General features: G+C 34.7%; 1 protein-coding gene and 1 long non-coding RNA gene across 2 annotated transcripts in view; one reads left to right on the plus strand and one right to left on the minus strand.

The window, feature by feature from the left end:
• The window catches only part of LOC106066481 (calcium homeostasis endoplasmic reticulum protein-like), a 59,350-nt gene that overhangs the window by 18,081 nt on the left and 21,567 nt on the right, over positions 1 to 19,702 (plus strand). The window lies entirely within an intron of this gene.
• On the minus strand, positions 9,838 to 19,318 carry LOC129926211 (uncharacterized). Its single transcript, XR_008777854.1, has 2 exons — positions 15,671 to 19,318; positions 9,838 to 10,325 (listed from the first exon to the last, which is right to left on the minus strand). It is a non-coding gene; the product is annotated as an uncharacterized LOC129926211 (long non-coding RNA).

Raw genomic sequence — 19,702 nt, forward strand, 5'->3', positions numbered from 1 at the left:
AAATAAGTATTGAAATTGAATACAACAATGTTTCGTTTCAATAGCAGGATAAATATTGAAAGGATTAACTCGGGTACAGATCATATATTAGTGTATGAAATAATTACATTAATGGAATGTGAAAATTAAGTTACGACCTGCTTAAATGAAATCTATTACCGTAGACCCCCGTGGACATCTCATAGACCCCCAATTTATTTTTTTACTTTCGTAGACCCCTTGGAGGGCTTCGTAGACCCCTGGGGGTCTATATGGACCACTTTGGGAATCACTGATCTATACAAATTAAAAATAGATGACATCTTTTCCAAGAGTTATCTTTCTTTCAGTAGTTGACCTTTCCGTTTTTAATTTCCGTAGTACAATGACAAAGAGAACTCTGTAGATGTTTATATAACAAAATTTTGAATATTTTTAAACAAAAAAACCTTTTCTCAAAATGAAATGTCAAAGTGGTGTAAAAATAATAAAACGTTCATATGTTTCTATATTTTTAAAAATTTACACACAAAAAATATTAATATTTCTCTTTTTGAATAAAATTTTAACATTTTAATTTTTGCACATTTCTATGGAAAACCAAAATTACTTTTAATGCCTTATTTATATAAATAGAAAACGTAAATCTCGTCTTAGTCAATATATTTTAAAAACAAAAAAAAGATTCCCAAATTGTCATTTTTACCCATAAATTAAGCTTTATTAGTATGACCCAGACATGCACATAAACAGGAAACTGTGAAATCTGTCGTGTCAAAACGTCGTCAAATAGTGAAAAATGAACGCACATTTCATTCAAGAATATAAAAATATTTTGTATTATCAGCTCACAGTGTGTCTAATACAAATTTGAACACGTTAATTATCCAACTTGCCATTTTCGTATCAAGCTGAAATTTTACTTCATTAATTATTTTTAAAGAAAAACACGAGTTTATTTAAAGGAATGAACAAACTATGTTATTAAATTGATAACATAATAACTTTTCTTTAATTTTTTAAAAAAAGGGAAATTATTCTTTTATTATAGAGATTTATGGATGTCAATGTGGAGGTATTCCCCCTTACATAAACTTGGTTGTTTTTTATTCTGCTTGTCATTAGAAAATTACCTTGCTGTGTTAAGATAATTGTGTCATTGTCATCGTTTTCTATTGACACTTTGCATCATTTTTGTATTTTGGGGGTTTTCTTTGCTGGAAACAACGTCAATAATACCGTGCCGAAAAGCAACTGCGTTATTGAAACAAGAAAGCTAAATAATGTTGAATTTAAATGTTGAAACTTGAAGAGAATTAAACAGATGTTCAATTTGTCATCAACCATATAATACGCCAACGTGCTTGGTCTATAAAAAATGTTCCGGCGGTAATGTAAAGCTATCTACTTTCTCATATTAAAACAACCAGGTAAGGCCATGTTTCAACCACTAAATGTGTCAAAAATCGCTATGCTAGCAGTAAAAATTTAAAAATGTGTCATGTAAAGAAGATTTTAGTTTAAACTGTTAGCATTTCTTACATGTTAAGCTTGGCAAAGGCTCTAAAACCATTTTTCCTGTATTTGAAAGATAAAATATTATTTTCTTTATTATGAAGTAATTAAAGTAAGTGCATCATCTGAAAGCCATCTCATGTTGAGGGATTTGTATCCTTTTTCTAGGGGGAGCTACCACCTTCTACCAAGCGCGTCTTCAGGTAGCGGATAGGGAAAAGACCCTTAGATATAAGAGTTAGCTGTGAATAGCAAATAAACAGTTGTGGACCAACTGGTTTGCAGTTATGGAGGATGAGGTGAAGTATTCCAGTGTTTAGAATATTTACTAAAAACATCTCAGAAATCCAGGGAAATGATTGCAAAATGCGAGTATAGGGCGCTCTAACTCTAAACCCGGGTAGATGAAACTCGTTAGCTAGGGATAGCAGTTCATCTAGGAGAAAACTCCGACAATAAACACCTGCTGCCTTGCAGATGATCTTGGATGATCAAAGGCTATGGGAGCCAGGGGCTCCTAGTAGCACATATGTAGATATTAATTTATACATATAGAAATAAATATTTAAATTATCGTCAATTTTTTGGGTTATCTAAAATAAAGTTTTTCCTTTATTTTGTTTTACAAATGATGAAAAAAGAAAAAAAAAAGCTCTTACTGGGATTCGAACCTGCTATTTTAGGTTCTAAAGGCTGATGCTCTAGAAAACCGCCAAACAGCTTATGTAAATTTAGAATATTTTTGTTAATTAAACATAATTTTCAGTAGCTTTCAAAGATGTAAATCTACAAATACAATAAACACTTTTTTACAAATATTGTTTCAAACTACAAATTAGCATATTAAATGAAACATTTTCTGTGGCTTAAAACAGTATTTAAAAAAGAAAATATAGTGTATAATACAAAATACTCGAGTTGACCTTTGCGATTTAAATTTTAGTAAAATCTATACCAGTGTTTCCCAAACTTTTTTGTCTCGTAGACCCCCTGCCATGTTTTCTGGTTTTCGGTAGACCCCCTACTCAACTTGCAAATTTTTGCAAATTCATCAACATTATTTTAAAACAAATTTCTAACTGTAGTGCGTTGAAGAGTGAAATAGTAATTTAAAACCACACAACTACGGATATAATGTTTTATATACAAATCTGTTTTTCTATGAATTAGTCTTTCTAACATTAAATATTAATTAATTAATTAATGAATATGCCTTAAGTATCATTGTAAAAGGTTTCGCAACGAGCAGTTTCTCGTGTATTTCTTGATCTCTCACGTGTGGCTCAAATATTAAATCTGCGGAACTGTTTTTATTAACAGGAGAGGGGCGAAGGCGAGTAACTGGAGCCTAAACCAGGTCTCGTCGGTCAACCTTAAGGAAATATAAGGAGACGGTGACCATTCGCGCCATGTATCCCTGGGCCGTCCCCTCTTCTTCTTTCCTTGTGGTTTCCAGGCTAGGGCTTGCCATGTTATGCTGGATGCCGGCTGGCGAAGGGTGTGACCTATCCATTTCCAGCGTCTCTGAAGGATATCTACTTCAATGGGCTGCTGCTTTGTTCTTTGCCACTGTTCCTCATTCGAGAACTTGTCTGGCCAGCGGATTATAAGAATCTTCCTCAGGCAGCTATTGATGAATACCTGGATTGTTTCATGGTGGTGATGGTGGTTCTCCATGTCTATGCTCCATAAAGTAGTATCGGCTTAACAATGGTGTTACATAGCCTAATCGTGGTGGTGGTGCTTTTTTCCCTAGATCCCCAGGTGTTCTTTAGCTGATGGAAGGCTGCTCGAGCTTTACCATGGCACCGCGATTTGGAAGCAGATGCCTAGCAGATGGGCAAGACGTGGAGACAGTTGGAGAGTCTCGCCTAGAACCGAGATGCCTGGAGAAAGCTGGTTGGTGGGCGGTGGTCTATGCCCAGAAAGGACCACAGGCATAGATGAGATGAGATGAGATAAGATGGTGACCATTAGAAAGTTTGTAGCACACAGCGCTACACCTTGTCTGACCAAACTGTATTTATATCTTTTGCAAAGATTTACATAAGAAGGTTTTAATTTTATAACTCATGCCACCGAAGCGACCTTAAACTGTATTGTCGCTTAAAGAAATTCTTTTAATAGTAACAGATGTAGGTTTTTGTAAAAAGGTAATAACAATGTTTGACCTTTGCTGTTTTCCGTATTTTGCTATAAGTAAAGAAATCTTGAAAGACGCTCACAAACCAAAATCTTCTCTAAATGATGTCGAACAGAGATTTTGTGGGTCAATTCTGAACTTTGAGTGTTCGAAAGTTGTTCAAATCTTAATTTTTGTCAGGGTGGCATTGTCTCAGATGATCCTACAGCGTAACTGGTGTCATATCGTCATAAAAGAGTCACTTAGGCAACTGCGTGTTTGACAAGGAAGGAATGAATCCCAATTTTAAATAATTAACGCTGTACAGTCTACATTTCTTTTTTTTTTTTTAAATATTAGTTACATGTAGACAAAATTAAGCTATTTAAATAAGTATTGAAATTGAATACAACAATGTTTCGTTTCAATAGCAGGATAAATATTGAAAGGATTAACTCGGGTACAGATCATATATTAGTGTATGAAATAATTACATTAATGGAATGTGAAAATTAAGTTACGACCTGCTTAAATGAAATCTATTACCGTAGACCCCCGTGGACATCTCATAGACCCCCAATTTATTTTTTTACTTTCGTAGACCCCTTGGAGGGCTTCGTAGACCCCTGGGGGTCTATATGGACCACTTTGGGAATCACTGCTCTAAATAGATACACATGCAGGCTTTCACCATCGTCTTCAGCTCCTCATAATTTACTTTTAAAAATAAAGTACAGTGATGTATTGCTATAATGTCAGATACCCATTAGAGTTGGGTGGACTCATGGACGTCCAAAAACAAAAACAAACCAAAATTCAAAACCCCAGTCTCCAAGATTCGAACCAGTACCCCCCTCCGTTCGGAAGCCAAGCGCTTTCCGACTCAGCCGCCACGCCCCTTTTGGTGAGTTAAAAGGTGCTTTAATTAAATGGACTTGGAGTTTATGTTTCTCGGGTTTAAACCAGGTAAACGGTGTTTTGAAAATTACTTTCAATATTGCAAAGAACACCTCTTACAATTTCTTTTGGCCGGGGGGGGGGGGGTATTTCAAAGTAAGACAAATATTTAGAGAGGATTTGTTGGAACAAGCGGAGAATCACTGACGGTCTGATCTTTTGCTGGTGTCTGGTGAAAATATTTTATGACTTGATTTCCATGAAATAAAAAGAGTGAAATATAGATATCAATTCGCCGATTTTTTGTTTTGTTAACAAAGCTTCTATCAACTCTTTGTCTGTTGGTCTTGTACACATTTTGAGCTCGTTATTTCTCCAAGTTGGAACTTTGTACAATTATTTATTGTTCCTAACACAGTTTAAAAAAAAACAATTAGTTATAAAATAGTGGTAATTAATTAATTATATTTGATATTGAAAAGAGAAATACACCTTACAGTATTGAGATATTTTGCTGTAAATGTGGAGTCCTCACCTTACATATTTTTTAAACAGTATTTTTTTTTTTAAATAGATTTTGCTTGTTTTGAAAATCAGCGCTGTTGGTCCTAAGTAGGCTAGAGAAAAGCATGTTAATGAGGTGTATTCAGTTCAAAACAAATTGGTGTGAAACGAAAAGCCATTTGGTCTTCGCTCGTCGATAAGTCAATACACGACGGTAGGTCTTCATTGACGGAGTCTCAATCAACACAAGTTCTCCAGTCAACCCCCCTTCCCTCCTCCGTTCTGTTCGGAGGAGATTCACCCCCAAGTGGTCTACTGCGTTCTACCTGGTCAGACATGACAAATAGGATATTTATAGTGTATCTTGTGATGGGAGGCCGATCAGATGTTCACCGGTGAATCCCCCCTCTCTCTCACACACGCACAGCCTCTCGCAGTAATCCTACATATTTGTATGCATTATGTCATGACCTAATTCTGGAATGGACCCTGGGACTTCAGTGGCATAGTAAGATGAATATCTCAATGTCTTATCGCACTGGTGGTATCGGGATTGATTTGACCATGCTTCTTGTGTAAATTAAAATAATCGATACTTAGGCATCGCGCATCATCCCCCCCCCCCTAAAATACACACACTCCCGTTTACAAATAAATAAAACAAGTCTCTGAGTACCACGAGTCACATTTCACCTTACACCACTTCCTACCCTTTCACCAAAATGTAGCAGTTTAGAATGTAATGTTATTGAAACTTTAACCAGTTCTCTTGTTATGTTTCTTATCTTATCCATTACAGACGTTCCTTCAAAAGGGACGATAGTCACGTCGTCCATGTGTTAATCTAGTCGTGCGTATTAATTGGAGACTCTACGAAGTCGTTGTTTTTCCTGGCTGATTCAGGCAACCCATTACATACTCCAGTGGCTTAAGGGACTTATACTGATTCATCCTAGCATATGGAATACAAAAAATGTTCCTTTATCTTTGTGTCTTTTATAGTACTTTAGAGTGTGTGAGTGTTTTTATTTTGTATTTGTGTAAGTTATTGTTCACTGAGTATTATTATTACTTTACATTGTATTCTTCTGTCTAGTTTGTCGAAAGAAGTGCAGAGCCATTATTCCTTCCGTGCTCCCCCCCCCCCCCCCGCAATCTAGACTGTTCATACACCCTCTTGCTTGTTAGAAAGTGCTCGCGGCTCATGTTGATGCTCTTGGTTTAAGAAGCGCCTTCCTCTCCCAAAGCTTCTGATCAACTTCCTGTGTCGGTCTGGTCAACATTCTCTGTACACGTTCTCTCTCACTTTTCAGACTTGGATCGAGCTGCAACTTTGCAGAGATATTCATTGTCCCTGTTAATCAATTTAAAAAAAAATTAACCACTAAGTTAATTAATAAGCGGTAATTAATTAATTTTACTTCATATAGATAATGGAAATATATCTTGAAGTATTGAGAGCTATTCCATTAATTGAGCGGTTCTTTCCCTTATATAAGCGTTTGTTTTTAAAACATATCTATTTTTTTTAGCTTGTTATTTCTTTATTCGAACTCGATTTGCTGTGTTTGCGTTGAACTTAAAGGGGGATTGTGTTGGTATGAAACTTTTTTTTTACATTTGACTAATCAACTCTAACAACCTGTTTACAAAGCGAATATCAACTCACTCTGTCTGTCTGTCTGGTAAAAAGGTGTGTACACGTTATTTCTCCCACACCCAGTCTCGGATCCAGCTGAAACTTCGTACAATTATTCATTAACATAGACAAGACATAAATCGATAAAAAAAAATGTTACCAATTAGACAATTAATTACTGGTAATTCATTATTTTATTTAATAGCAACAAGGGAAACTAATACCTCAATAATCACAGATATAGCTAAATTTGTTGGGTTTAATCCCCTTAAATAATTGTCAACGCTATTTCTCCGATCAAGTTAATACTATTAACAATTATTTATTGTACCTAACATAACATGAATTAATAAACAAAGATACTCAATTATTCAATTAATTCTTGGTAATTAATTATTTTGTTTGATACCAAAATGAGGGAGATAACTTGTACTTATTGGTAGATATAGTTTTAAGGACGGAGTTCTTCTCAGTGTATATTAGCTTTGGTGTTGTTGTTTTTTTGTTGTTTTATTTTTAAAAGATTCTTTCTATTTTGTTTGTTTGTTTGTATATCTGGTACGCTGAGGTGTTGATGAACTAGGGGAGACACTTGCGAGTTAGTCACAAAGGAGATATCTAGTGGCGACCTTCTAGTCACAAAGGAGATATCTAGTAGCGACCTTCTATTGAGGTCTTCAGCTCCGAGCTCCTATCATGGTCAACTCAGTCATTGGCGGTGCGTCGATTGAACAAAATATCTTTTGAAACGCGCACCCACACAAAGAGGGTAGCGCTCAAGGAAAAAAATAGTGTGTACGAGATATGTTGCAGAATGGTGAAGAAGACTTGATTGCCTTTAGTGACTTGAACGGTCTGATGTTTTAAAATCAGTTTGTGCAGTAAGTATTGACTGCAGTTTTATACTTCGCAGTTGTGTGTATGTACCGTCATTATTATCAAATTTGAGTCACAATTTGTTTACAAATATTTTTTTTTTACGTAAAGTGTTTTTATATTTAGAGAATTTGCAAACAACAACAACAGGGTTGATTGTAGACTATTGACTTGTGGATGTAGACTATTGACTTATGATTGTAGATTATTGACTTGTGGATGGTAGACTATTGACTTATGATTGTAGATTATTGACTTGGGATTGTAGACTATTGACTTGTGATTGTAGATGATTGACTTGGGATTGTAGACTATCGACTTGTGATTGTAGACTATTGACTTGTGATTGTAGACTATTGACCTGTGATTGTAGACTATTGACTTGTGATTGTTTCTTTGTCCTAGTGTTTTCACAAAGACTTAGTTCAAGCTGAACAATCCCAGTCAAAACATGCTGTTACTGTACTCTTGATCTCTTAGTTAGGTCAACTAGTGTTAATAGTAGACACATGATGCTGTTACTGTACTCTAGATCTCTCAGGTCAACTAGTGTTAATAGTAGACCACCTTCAAATAATCCCCTGACCGAAATAACAAACAATGTTTTAAAAAAAAATTTCGGATAATATGTGGTGATTAAGCTGGGAAAGGAAGCAGGTGGCCCGACGGGTCAGATCAGAAATCTTATCAGATTTGTAATAAGTGACATCAGTGTCACTAACGTAATTGTACGGCGGGGTCTCTCGCTTTGAAATGGCGGGAATCCACGAGGTCACTGAGAGTGAAAGGGCAGAACTGCGAGACAATGTATTCAGCACTCCATGATGACTTGAAGTTTAATGTCATTTGTTACATTTCATGAATTCGTTGCGTTTGTTTCATCAATAAATAGTGTACAAAATTTTAGATTTACTAACGATTCTTCTGATTTTAGGCATGATTACATTTTTAATCATGACAATACAAAAATTAAAAAACAACTACCTTCAATTGTAACTCTAGGACTACTAATATACAAATAAAAGGGCGGGAACTGCCTACAAGTTATTTGTTGAAAAAGATGTCAAAGCGTGTCTTTCATTGGCTCACATTGTTGTATCAGTAAATTTCTGTTTGAAGTGTCACATCTCAATACTGTCATTTTCCTTACTTCTTTCTTACTCAACAGTTTTTTGTTAAATCCATTGCCTTTATTTTGGTATCACGGAATAGTCTAGTACATATTCTTTGTCATGTGAAAACCAACTAATTGCCATCCAATACTTTGTTATAGAAATAGAAAGCCTATATAAGTAGAACTTGCAACTATATCTCTCAATAACATAGAATTTATTTCCCTTTTTCGATATCAAACAAAAAAAAATAATTATTAATAATTTAATGAGTAATTTGGTTAATTATTTTTAAAATCGAATCAAGTTTTGTTAGGTATATTTAATAATTGTGTTAAGTTTTAACTTGATCCGAGAATGGATTTGGGATAAATAATCCTTTTCAAAATTTTTACCAGAAAGAGAGAGTCTGATATGAGCTTTGTAAAAACAATCTCAACAAAGTAGCTTCATGAGACATTAATATATTCTAGCCAAAGCCCTTTTTTTTTTAAATGATAAATTGTTGGCCTATGACTTAAGCCTAGAGGAATGCGTCCTACTTGCATTCCTAATACACAGAGATGTAGAGATAGATAGAGCATACATTCTAACAGATAGATAGAGCATACATTCTAACATTGGAGATGTTCGTTTTTTTGTTGTTCATGGAAACTAATAGGCTGCAGTCCAGTTGACACTTTCCACCTTTTTTTTTAAACGGTTCGTAGTTATGTAACAATCTAGAAAATGGACCCGATGTTTGTTAAGGGGAAGACGGGGAGGGTTAGGGAAGGTTGTTAAACGCCTGACTTGACAGTTCCTGATGGCTGCCTTCAGGTAGAACAAGGCCTCTTTGTGTGCTCAGTTATTTGATGGGCAGCTAGAGGACATTAACCTTGCGAGACGCATTCCATCACTTTGTTTGTCTTTGTTTGTTAGTAATTAAAAAAAAAACACAATAAAGACTCCCCCTTTGTCAAGGACGTTGCTAGGCGGTCAACTCACTGGTTGTTGTAATAGATGTGTGACTAAGTGGCAGAAACCGCTTGACTACTGTGATGTTGCTAGTTCAGGCTGTCTTGAAGTCAACCAATTACTCTGCAATCGTTTGGGTGTAATTGTTCGGGTGTATTACGTGTAGTTGACCAACAACACAAACAAGAACTGGCACATCGATTGTAACAGGTGAAGAGATGTAGTCAACGATGATGAACAAGTTAATATATATTTATTATGATAAAAGGCCACAGTAGAAGTCTCTGTCACTAAACACGTCGTTACCCTGGAATGTTCTAACGCTAACTGATTTTCCGGTCTCTAACCCAACATATCCCAAACGTCACTAGTCCCGTTCAATATGCGTCTACTATGGTGCGTCGCTAAATAACTAAAATAACTAACCTATATAAATAAGGTGTCTAACAGATTCCTCCCCCCCTTGAAAAAAAAATATGTCAATATTTTTCCACTACTGTCAAGTCTTACGAGGGCATTTTCAATTTAAGGGGAAGACCACAAACATAAAATCTTGACATCTTCATCTTGACATCTTCATCTTGACAGTTCCTCATATTCAATGTTCATAACAGTTCATAACATTCCAAAATCATCTTCATTGGTACACCGTTCATCATGGAGGAAAATGTGGCATCTTATGGGCATGTCCTACACATCTCAAATGTTCTTCACTGGCAGTAATCTGATAAAATACAATATTTCAAAAAACAATTACAAACTTTATTTACACATTCAATACATTTTTTCTTACCACCCTTTTATACGCTTTTGTCCATTTTTCTTTTATACTCACCCTTTTCCATAGAACTAACTTTCGTCAATGATATATGAAATGATTCACACAAAAAAAAATATATCCATACTTACTTTTAAATGCTTAACATCAAATTTACTTATCTCCCTTTTTCATAACATATAAATGGTGTCAATATATTAATATATATTACATACTCAATATAATCATAGTTTATTTACAAAAGTATTTCATTTCAATGTCATTCTAGACAATAGATCAGCTACAATATTCACAGATCCACTAATAGCTTTCACTTCAAATTTGTACTCCTGTAGTGCTAAGAACCATCTATAAACACGACTGTTTTTCATGCTCTTTTGCTGTATATACTGAATAGGTTTATGATCAGTTAATAAAATGAATTTCCTTCCTATTAAATAGCTCTCTAGCTTAGTAATTACCCATATTACAGCTAAGGCTTCTCTTTCAATGACACTATATTTTTTCTCTGCCTCTGACAATTTTCTGCTTACATATAATATAGGATGTAAGTTATCATAGTTCTGCATTAAACAACCACCAATAGCATTACCAGATGCATCAGTTGTGACATAAAATATTTTGTCTTTATCAGGTAGTCTTAATATTAGTTCATGACTAAAAACATCTTTAATTCTGTCAATAGCTTTCACACATTCCTCATTACAAACTACTTTTTGAGGTTTTCCTTTTTTAAGTAAGTCATTTAGTGGATTCACTATTTCTGCTAAGTTCTTTATAAACTTTCTGTAATAATTTACTATTCCCAATATACTTTTAATTTGTCTTTTTGTTGTAGGTATTTCAATATTAAGTACTTTCTTTATGTTATCTTCAATAGGGCTAATCATGTTGTTATTTACTTTATGTCCTAAGAAAATTATTTCCTCCAATCCTATTTCTACTTTTTCTGCTTGAATTGTAAGTCCACTTTCTTTTATTATTTTGAATACTTCTTTTACATCTATCAAATGTTCCTCCCAACTATTATTAAAAATACATATGTCATCTAAATAGCAAATAACATTTTCTTTGTTTCCAATTATCATGTTCATCATTCTATTAAATGTGGCAGGTGCATTTACTAATCCAAAACTCATATAATTCCATTGAAAAATACCATATGGTGTTACAAATGCTGTGTAAGGTTTTGCATTTTCTGTTAAAGGTATTTGCCAATAACCTTTAGTTAAATCTAATTTAGTAAAAAATTTTGCTCCATTTAATTTATGTAAAATATCCTCTATATTTGGCATTGGATATGGGTCAAATTCTGTGATGTTGTTAAGTTTCCTATAATCAATACATAACCTTATATCTCCATTCTTCTTTTTGGCTATCACAATTGGTGAAGCATAAGGAGATGTTGATGGTTCAATTATACCTGATTCTAGTAAATTGTCTATTTCTTTCTTTACTTTGTCTTGTAAATGTAGCGGTATTCTATATGGCTTAAGCTTGATAGGTTTTGAGTCTGTTACTTTAATGTCATGTTTAATAATATTAGTTTTTCCTGGTATGCTGGAAAAAATTTCTTTGTATTCCTGTATTATTTTAGTTATATCTTTTGACTTTTCCTTAGTTAGATTATTAAGATTAATCTTTTGCCAAGTTTGATTCTCTTTTGTTTCTATTACAGGTATTTCCTTAATATCATTTTCATTATGATTTTCATTTGTTATTATCATCAAGCATTCTTCTCTTTCTGAAAATTTATTTTCTATTTCCTCCTGAATGTTTTGTATCAACTCATCTTCTCTATCATGATACAGTTTCAAATTATTTATGTGATATGTTTTAATTTTCCCATTTATTTCAATTTGATAATTCACATCACTAATTTGTTTTATCACCTTAAATGGACCTTTCCATTGTTTACCAATTTTATTTTTCAGGTCATTTATCAATATTAATACATTGTTTCCTACTTCTAGTGTTATCAATTGTCTTTTCTTATTTATATTCTCATGAGCACTTTGTTTGTACTTCTTATTGTTGTTATATGCTTGAGTCCATATTTCTTTCAATTCTGTTGTGATTGTTGTTTCACTGTCATTATTTAATTTATTCTCATTGCCTATTAGATTTTCTTTAAAAACATCTAATTCATCTCTGGGTTTTCTTCCATGTATTATTTCATATGGTGAAAATTGTGTTGCTTCATGGATGTTGTTTCTATGAGCAAATAGTACATAGTTAATGTAATGATCCCACTTGTTCTGATTATTCTGAATTATTTTTGTTAGTGATCTTTTTAATGATCCACCATATCGTTCACATAAACCGTTACTCTCCGGGTGGTAAACCGAAGAGTATATGTGTTGTATATTGTATTGTTTAGTCCATTTCTTAAATTGTTCTGACTTAAACTGAGATCCCTGATCACTCAATATAATTTTAGGTATACCATGTCTTGTAATTACTTTTTGAGTTATGGCATTAATGATATTTTCTGCACTTGTATTTGATAATGGGATTGCCTCTGGATATCTACTAAACATGTCTATTACTGTTAAAATGTATTTGTTATTATTTTCAGTTTGAATTAAAGGACCTATTAAATCAATAGATACTTTCTGAAATGGTGCTGTAGGTTCATCCATTTCTTGAATAGGTGCCTTATTCACTAGGCTTTTGTTAGATCTCTTTTGACATATGTCACATGAGTTTATGTATTTGTTGATTGTTGCTTTCATTTTGGGCCAAAATACTTGTTTTGACAAATTCCTATAACATTTCTTTACTCCCCTATGTGCTGCTAAATTATTATCATGTGTCATGATTAAAACATCTTTCCAATATTTCTGTGGTAAGACAAGTTGTTTTATTTTCTTGTTATCATTACTTGTTTGTCTAAATAATATTTTATTCTCTATACAAAATTTCTCCATTGGGTTATTATTGTTTTTATCTGATATTCTTGAATAAATTTTCCCAATAATATTGTCATTCATTTGTTCTAATGCAAATTTGGGTATTGTTTCTTTTTCACTTTGAGATATTTGTGTTTCAAGACTATTTTGTGTTTCATTTTCTATCTCTCTTTCCTTAGTATCTGTATTTTCTATTTGTATTACATTACTGGTTTCTTTTTCTTTATCATTACTTATTACATTTATTGTATTTTCCTGTTTCTCATCTTTTTTATCCATTGATCTTGTTATTACCATACTTGTTATATTTTGTGTTTCTATGTTTCCATGATTTTGTCTTATGTTTTTGTATTTGTTTTGCCAGTCTTCTAATTCTTTTCTTGAACATTCTTTAACTCCTTTTATGTTTCCTACTAACATATCATATCTCATTTCTGGTATTGCAATGCCATCACAATAACCAGTGAAAAATGGAGTTTCAATGTACACCCTTATAGCTTTAAATTCCCTTACAGTGCCATCTGCTAATTCTACTTTCTTAGTAAACCCTTTATACCAATGAGGTTTGACAAATTTAGTTTTTACTGCCAAAGTGTTACAACCTGAATCCCTGATTAGTTCCACCGGAATTCTATCTACAAACCCTGGGTACACTGCAAAATTGTTCCTATTTCCTTCCATGAAATATACCCTATCTGTACCTTTATTTTTGTATTCCCTACTGTAACTCCTATATCTATAATTTCCCTTGTCATTCCTATCTCTACTCCTATATCTATTGTTATTTTGTTCATTGTATCTATTTCTACTTCCAGACCTACTATTCCCTCTTCTACAGTTAGCTGCTATATGACCTTTTCCTTGACATTTAAAACAGGTTATTTCACTATATTTTCTATTTCCACTATTTGATCTGTTTCTATTTCTACTTCTATCAACATTTTCTTTGGTGTATCCTATTAAATCTACTTTGCTCTTATCCCTATCAGAAAATGGTTTATTTGGATAGGCATTTTTGTATACTCTCATTATTTCTGTTATTTCATCTATAGTTTTTGGGTTTCTTTCTCTAATAAAAGATTGTAACTGAGGATCACATTTATTTACAAAGTTGTCCACTAGAATAAAATTTTTTAATCCTTCATAAGAGTTATTCACTTTTTCTAATTTTACCCACTTATTGAAAAAATCCTTTTCCATATTAATGGTAGTTTGGGGTTCTATTCCTAATGATGGTATATTGTCAAAGTATTTCTTTCTAAAAGTTGTAGCATTATGACCATATGCATTTAATAACTCTCTTTTTAAAACCTGATAGCTATCATCAATATGATGGTCATGATTTTGGCATATTGTTAGAGCTTGACCATGAACAAAGTCTATCAGTATTTCAGACCATTCTTCTTCAGGCATATTAAATGTAGACATTTTTGCCTCATATCTTTTCAGGAAATCACCAATGTCATCCTTCTGTTCATCAAAACTTTGTATCTTTCTCTTTAGCCATGTCTGTGAATTAGGGTTGTCTCTTTGAGTGGTATAATTATTTGAGTTATTTGTGTTATTTCTTTGTTCAGTTTGGGCTCTGGCTTGTGCTGCGTCCAATCTCATCTTCTCCATTTTAGCTTCATGCTCTCTCTGCCTTTCTTGGTCTTCTTTTTGCTTTTCATATTCTTCCTTTCTGATCCTTTCTTGCCTCTCTATCTCTTGTCTTTGATGTTCTTCTTGTCTTTCTATCTCTTCTTTTTCCCTTCTTATTTTATCTTGACGTTCCATTTCTTCCCTCACAACTTGCTGTACATAAGCGGCTAAGTCTTTTCCTTTTAACTCCATGGCCTTTCCATCCTGCATAGCTGTTTCCTTAACCTCCTTAAGGTCCACATATGATGATGTAGCCATTGTGTTTTATATTTTATATATATTTTTACTTAGCCTATATTGGTTATGGCTATACTTTAAACTTATTTTATATTTATGTTTTTCCACACTTTTATACAAATTTTAAATGTTATGTCTCTATCTATAGATTTAGTAAATGTGTAAATCTAGTCTGAGTTATTATGGTTATATTCAAATCTGTATATTAGGTCCAGTATTACACACAAATTTAAATCTAGTATATTATAGTATGTATAATAATACTATTTAGATCTATAGTTATCAAGAGCACTATGACTTTTAGATCTAGTATGAATAACTATGATCAATTTTAAAATCCGGTATGACTGAAGTCACAGTGAAGTGTCTAGAGTAAATTCAAGGACTGTCTAGAGTCTAGATCTAGATTAGATTATGGTTCTATTTAACCATACGAAACAAATATGTGTATACAATGTCAAATATATCTTCAACAAGATATATATATCTAGAATGTACTACCTTCATTCATCTTTCAATTAATAATATTTCAAATTAGAGTCTAGATGATTAAATTGTACCAAAGAGATGTACAACAATTTGCAGATCTAAATTTAGCCAGACGATAGTGTTTGACTACATAGCCAGTTTCGGCATTATTCTCATGGCAAAATCATATTTGATTTTAACCGCTCAAACTAAAATTATTTTAGTCTGATTCACAATGAAAGAATCCTACCCGCACTTTCTATCATTAAGTGAAAAAAAAAATACAGATCTAATTAAATTAATAAAAATAAATAATTTAAAATAATATAAACAAATGAAATAATTAAATGAGACTATCACTATGGGTTGGGATGTGACAATATGGCACACAATGATAACGTCACGAAGTAACCAGGCAACAACGGATATGACGTTTACACAAACAAAACAAATTACAATCCTAAACGTATAATATAGCTTTTCATCTAAATTACGTCTTCTACCCCGACGGGTTTTAAGGCGCACCACCTGATTTTACTCAGGCTAACGTACCAAATTTAGACAAAATCTATTTCTAAGGGCAATCTAAACATATACTAATAAGAAAAATGGCACTTAGCTTTTGATAAGAAAGATCCCTTTGTTCGGACTCCCGAATATGTTAGATCACAACAAATTCCACTGCCTCTCTTCCAGTTCTGACTCTGCTCTCCGGTGCTACCAGTATCCCACGTAATGCCACAGATGTCCTGATATGCCACAGCAAAATGTTCCAGTTTCTTCGACGACTGTTGATGACCGTATGTGTAGTTCCGACGACTTTGTGTACACAGTTACTGACGAATAGGTTAACGGTTCTTCTGGCGATGACTTGACTTGTGTAGATGACTACTGACAAATAACAGTCTCTTGACGGCAACTTGATCTGGACGACTGACGAATAATGAATTTCTTGACGATGACTTGATCTGGGCTGACGAATAACGGCTTTCTTGACGATGACTTGATCTGGGCTGACGAATAACGACTTTCTCGACGATGACTTGATCTGGGCTGACGAATAACGGTTCTCTAAAATAGTTCACTGCTTCTGCTGCTACTCTGGTAGTACGACGAAGTTTGCTGTTGTACTCTGCTTCACTAGACCAAACTGTCCAATGTAGACTAGGTGAGACCAAGGTCACCTCCGACGACGTTCCGTTATACGACTAACGGTTTTCAACGAAATTAAGTGGATGTAGCTGTTTCCACAACTTCACTGCTAACAAGTCTAGGTATGGTCTAGACCGACGAATACTAGATAGATCAATGTTCAGTACTGATAAAGATTACTTCACTAACCTTCCAAAGGTTAAACACAGTGACCGTTATAAACGTGGCAAGCAACCGGTTCAATGAGCAAACTGCTCCACAAGAATCTCTCCAAGGGTAAGACGACAGAGCGATTTCGATTTAGTTAGCTACCAAACTTGTAGTACTCACAATACTTCTGACAGCGGGCAAACTGTCCTTCTCGAAACTGACGAGGTAAAACTTGATACTCAATGTGGCTCCTATGACGAAGAAAAAAATATGTCCAACAGGTTCACTAACGATCTCTCACCCGTTATGAATGAACGGTTTCTCTGGTTGTAGGTCGGTTCAGCATATGAAGATCAGGCGTTGCGATGATTACGGTCCTGACGAAGGTCACCCTGAGTTAACGGCTCGTTGAACGTGCGATCAAACAGGCGACGACTGCTTGTAGATCTAGAACAAAGTCACTCTGTGATACTGCTGTGTTCAGCCGTACTCCGATGAAATCTTATATCTTCGAGTGCACGACCCTCACCTGAGTAAACGTTCTGCTTCGAGGTCCGGTTCGATGTTCGGCTTCAACAGGGGTCCGGCTTCGAGGTTCGGGGTCGCCACTGTGATGTTGCTAGTTCAGGCTGTCTTGAAGTCAACCAATTACTCTGCAATCGTTTGGGTGTAATTGTTCGGGTGTATTACGTGTAGTTGACCAACAACACAAACAAGAACTGGCACATCGATTGTAACAGGTGAAGAGATGTAGTCAACGATGATGAACAAGTTAATATATATTTATTATGATAAAAGGCCACAGTAGAAGTCTCTGTCACTAAACACGTCGTTACCCTGGAATGTTCTAACGCTAACTGATTTTCCGGTCTCTAACCCAACATATCCCAAACGTCACTAGTCCCGTTCAATATGCGTCTACTATGGTGCGTCGCTAAATAACTAAAATAACTAACCTATATAAATAAGGTGTCTAACACTACCTATTGAGGGGTCCCGAGTTCGAATCCTTATTCGAGCCACGTTGTGTTTAATGAACGCCTAAAGGCAGCACACAAACCTATTGGATCTCCCCTCCTCTAGATGTCCACAAAAGAGCTCGGGCCATAGCGCAGAGAGTTTGCTATAGAATGGAAAGATGTGCCAGACAAAAGTAATTGAAAACTATTAGGAATGAAGTGGGCCACAGAGCACAGCGTTTGCTATAGAATGGAAAGATGTGCCAGACAAAAGTAATTGAAAACTATTAGGAATGAAGTGGGCCACAGAGCACAGCGTTTGCTATAGAATGGAAAGATGTGCCAGATAAAAGTAATTGAAAACTATGAGGAATGAAGTGAGCCACAGAGCACAGAGTTTGCTATAGAATAGAAAGATGTGCCAGACAAAAGTAATTGAAAACTATTAGGAATGAAGTGAGCCACAGAGCACAGCGCTTGCTATAGAATGGAAAGATGTGCCAGACTAAAGTAATTGAAAACTATTAGGAATGAAGTGAGCCACAGAGCACAGCGTTTGCTATAGAATGGAAAGATGTGCCAGATAAAAGTAATTGAAAACTATTAGGAATGAAGTGGGCCACAGAGCACAGCGTTTGCTATAGAATGGAAAGATGTGCCAGACTAAAGTAATTGAAAACTATTAGGAATGAAGTGGGCCACAGAGCACAGCGTTTGCTATAGAATGGAAAGATGTGCCAGACTAAAGTAATTGAAAACTATTAGGAATGAAGTGGGCCACAGAGCACAGCGTTTGCTATAGAATGGAAAGATGTGCCAGACAAAAGTAATTGAAAACTATTAGGAATGAAGTGGGCCACAGAGCACAGCGTTTGCTATAGAATGGAAAGATGTGCCAGATAAAAGTAATTGAAAACTATGAGGAATGAAGTGAGCCACAGAGCACAGAGTTTGCTATAGAATAGAAAGATGTGCCAGACAAAAGTAATTGAAAACTATTAGGAATGAAGTGAGCCACAGAGCACAGCGCTTGCTATAGAATGGAAAGATGTGCCAGACTAAAGTAATTGAAAACTATTAGGAATGAAGTGAGCCACAGAGCACAGCGTTTGCTATAGAATGGAAAGATGTGCCAGATAAAAGTAATTGAAAACTATTAGGAATGAAGTGGGCCACAGAGCACAGCGTTTGCTATAGAATGGAAAGATGTGCCAGACTAAAGTAATTGAAAACTATTAGGAATGAAGTGGGCCACAGAGCACAGCGTTTGCTATAGAATGGAAAGATGTGCCAGACTAAAGTAATTGAAAACTATTAGGAATGAAGTGGGCCACAGAGCACAGCGTTTGCTATAGAATGGAAAGATGTGCCAGATAAAAGTAATTGAAAACTATGAGGAATAAAGTGAGCCACAGAGCACAGCGTTTGCTATAGAATGGAAAGATGTGCCAGATAAAAGTAATTGAAAACTATGAGGAATGAAGTGGGAGACCAAAGAACTCGTACTGGCAATCAGAATGGCTCTAATTCCTGATTAATTTGATTTAACGTGTGGTTTTACAACTGTCATGGCCACCTGGACAAGTGTCCTTGACAATGAGAACAATTGGTCAGCTTAAGAAGACATTAAACTATGTCTGCCTCCTAGCAGACGTGAGCACACCTTTAATGTTAGAAATGTGAAAATACATATTGGTTTGAAAGTAAAATGAAAACACTTACTATGGCATTTCATTGGCTGATTTACTTACTTAATATTGGCTGTTCCAAATTTATAAGCGCGTTGCTGACTGAGTGGTTAGCA

This window comes from Biomphalaria glabrata, chromosome 5, assembly GCF_947242115.1.
Source record: "Biomphalaria glabrata chromosome 5, xgBioGlab47.1, whole genome shotgun sequence".
NCBI classification, from domain to species: Eukaryota; Metazoa; Mollusca; class Gastropoda; family Planorbidae; genus Biomphalaria; species Biomphalaria glabrata.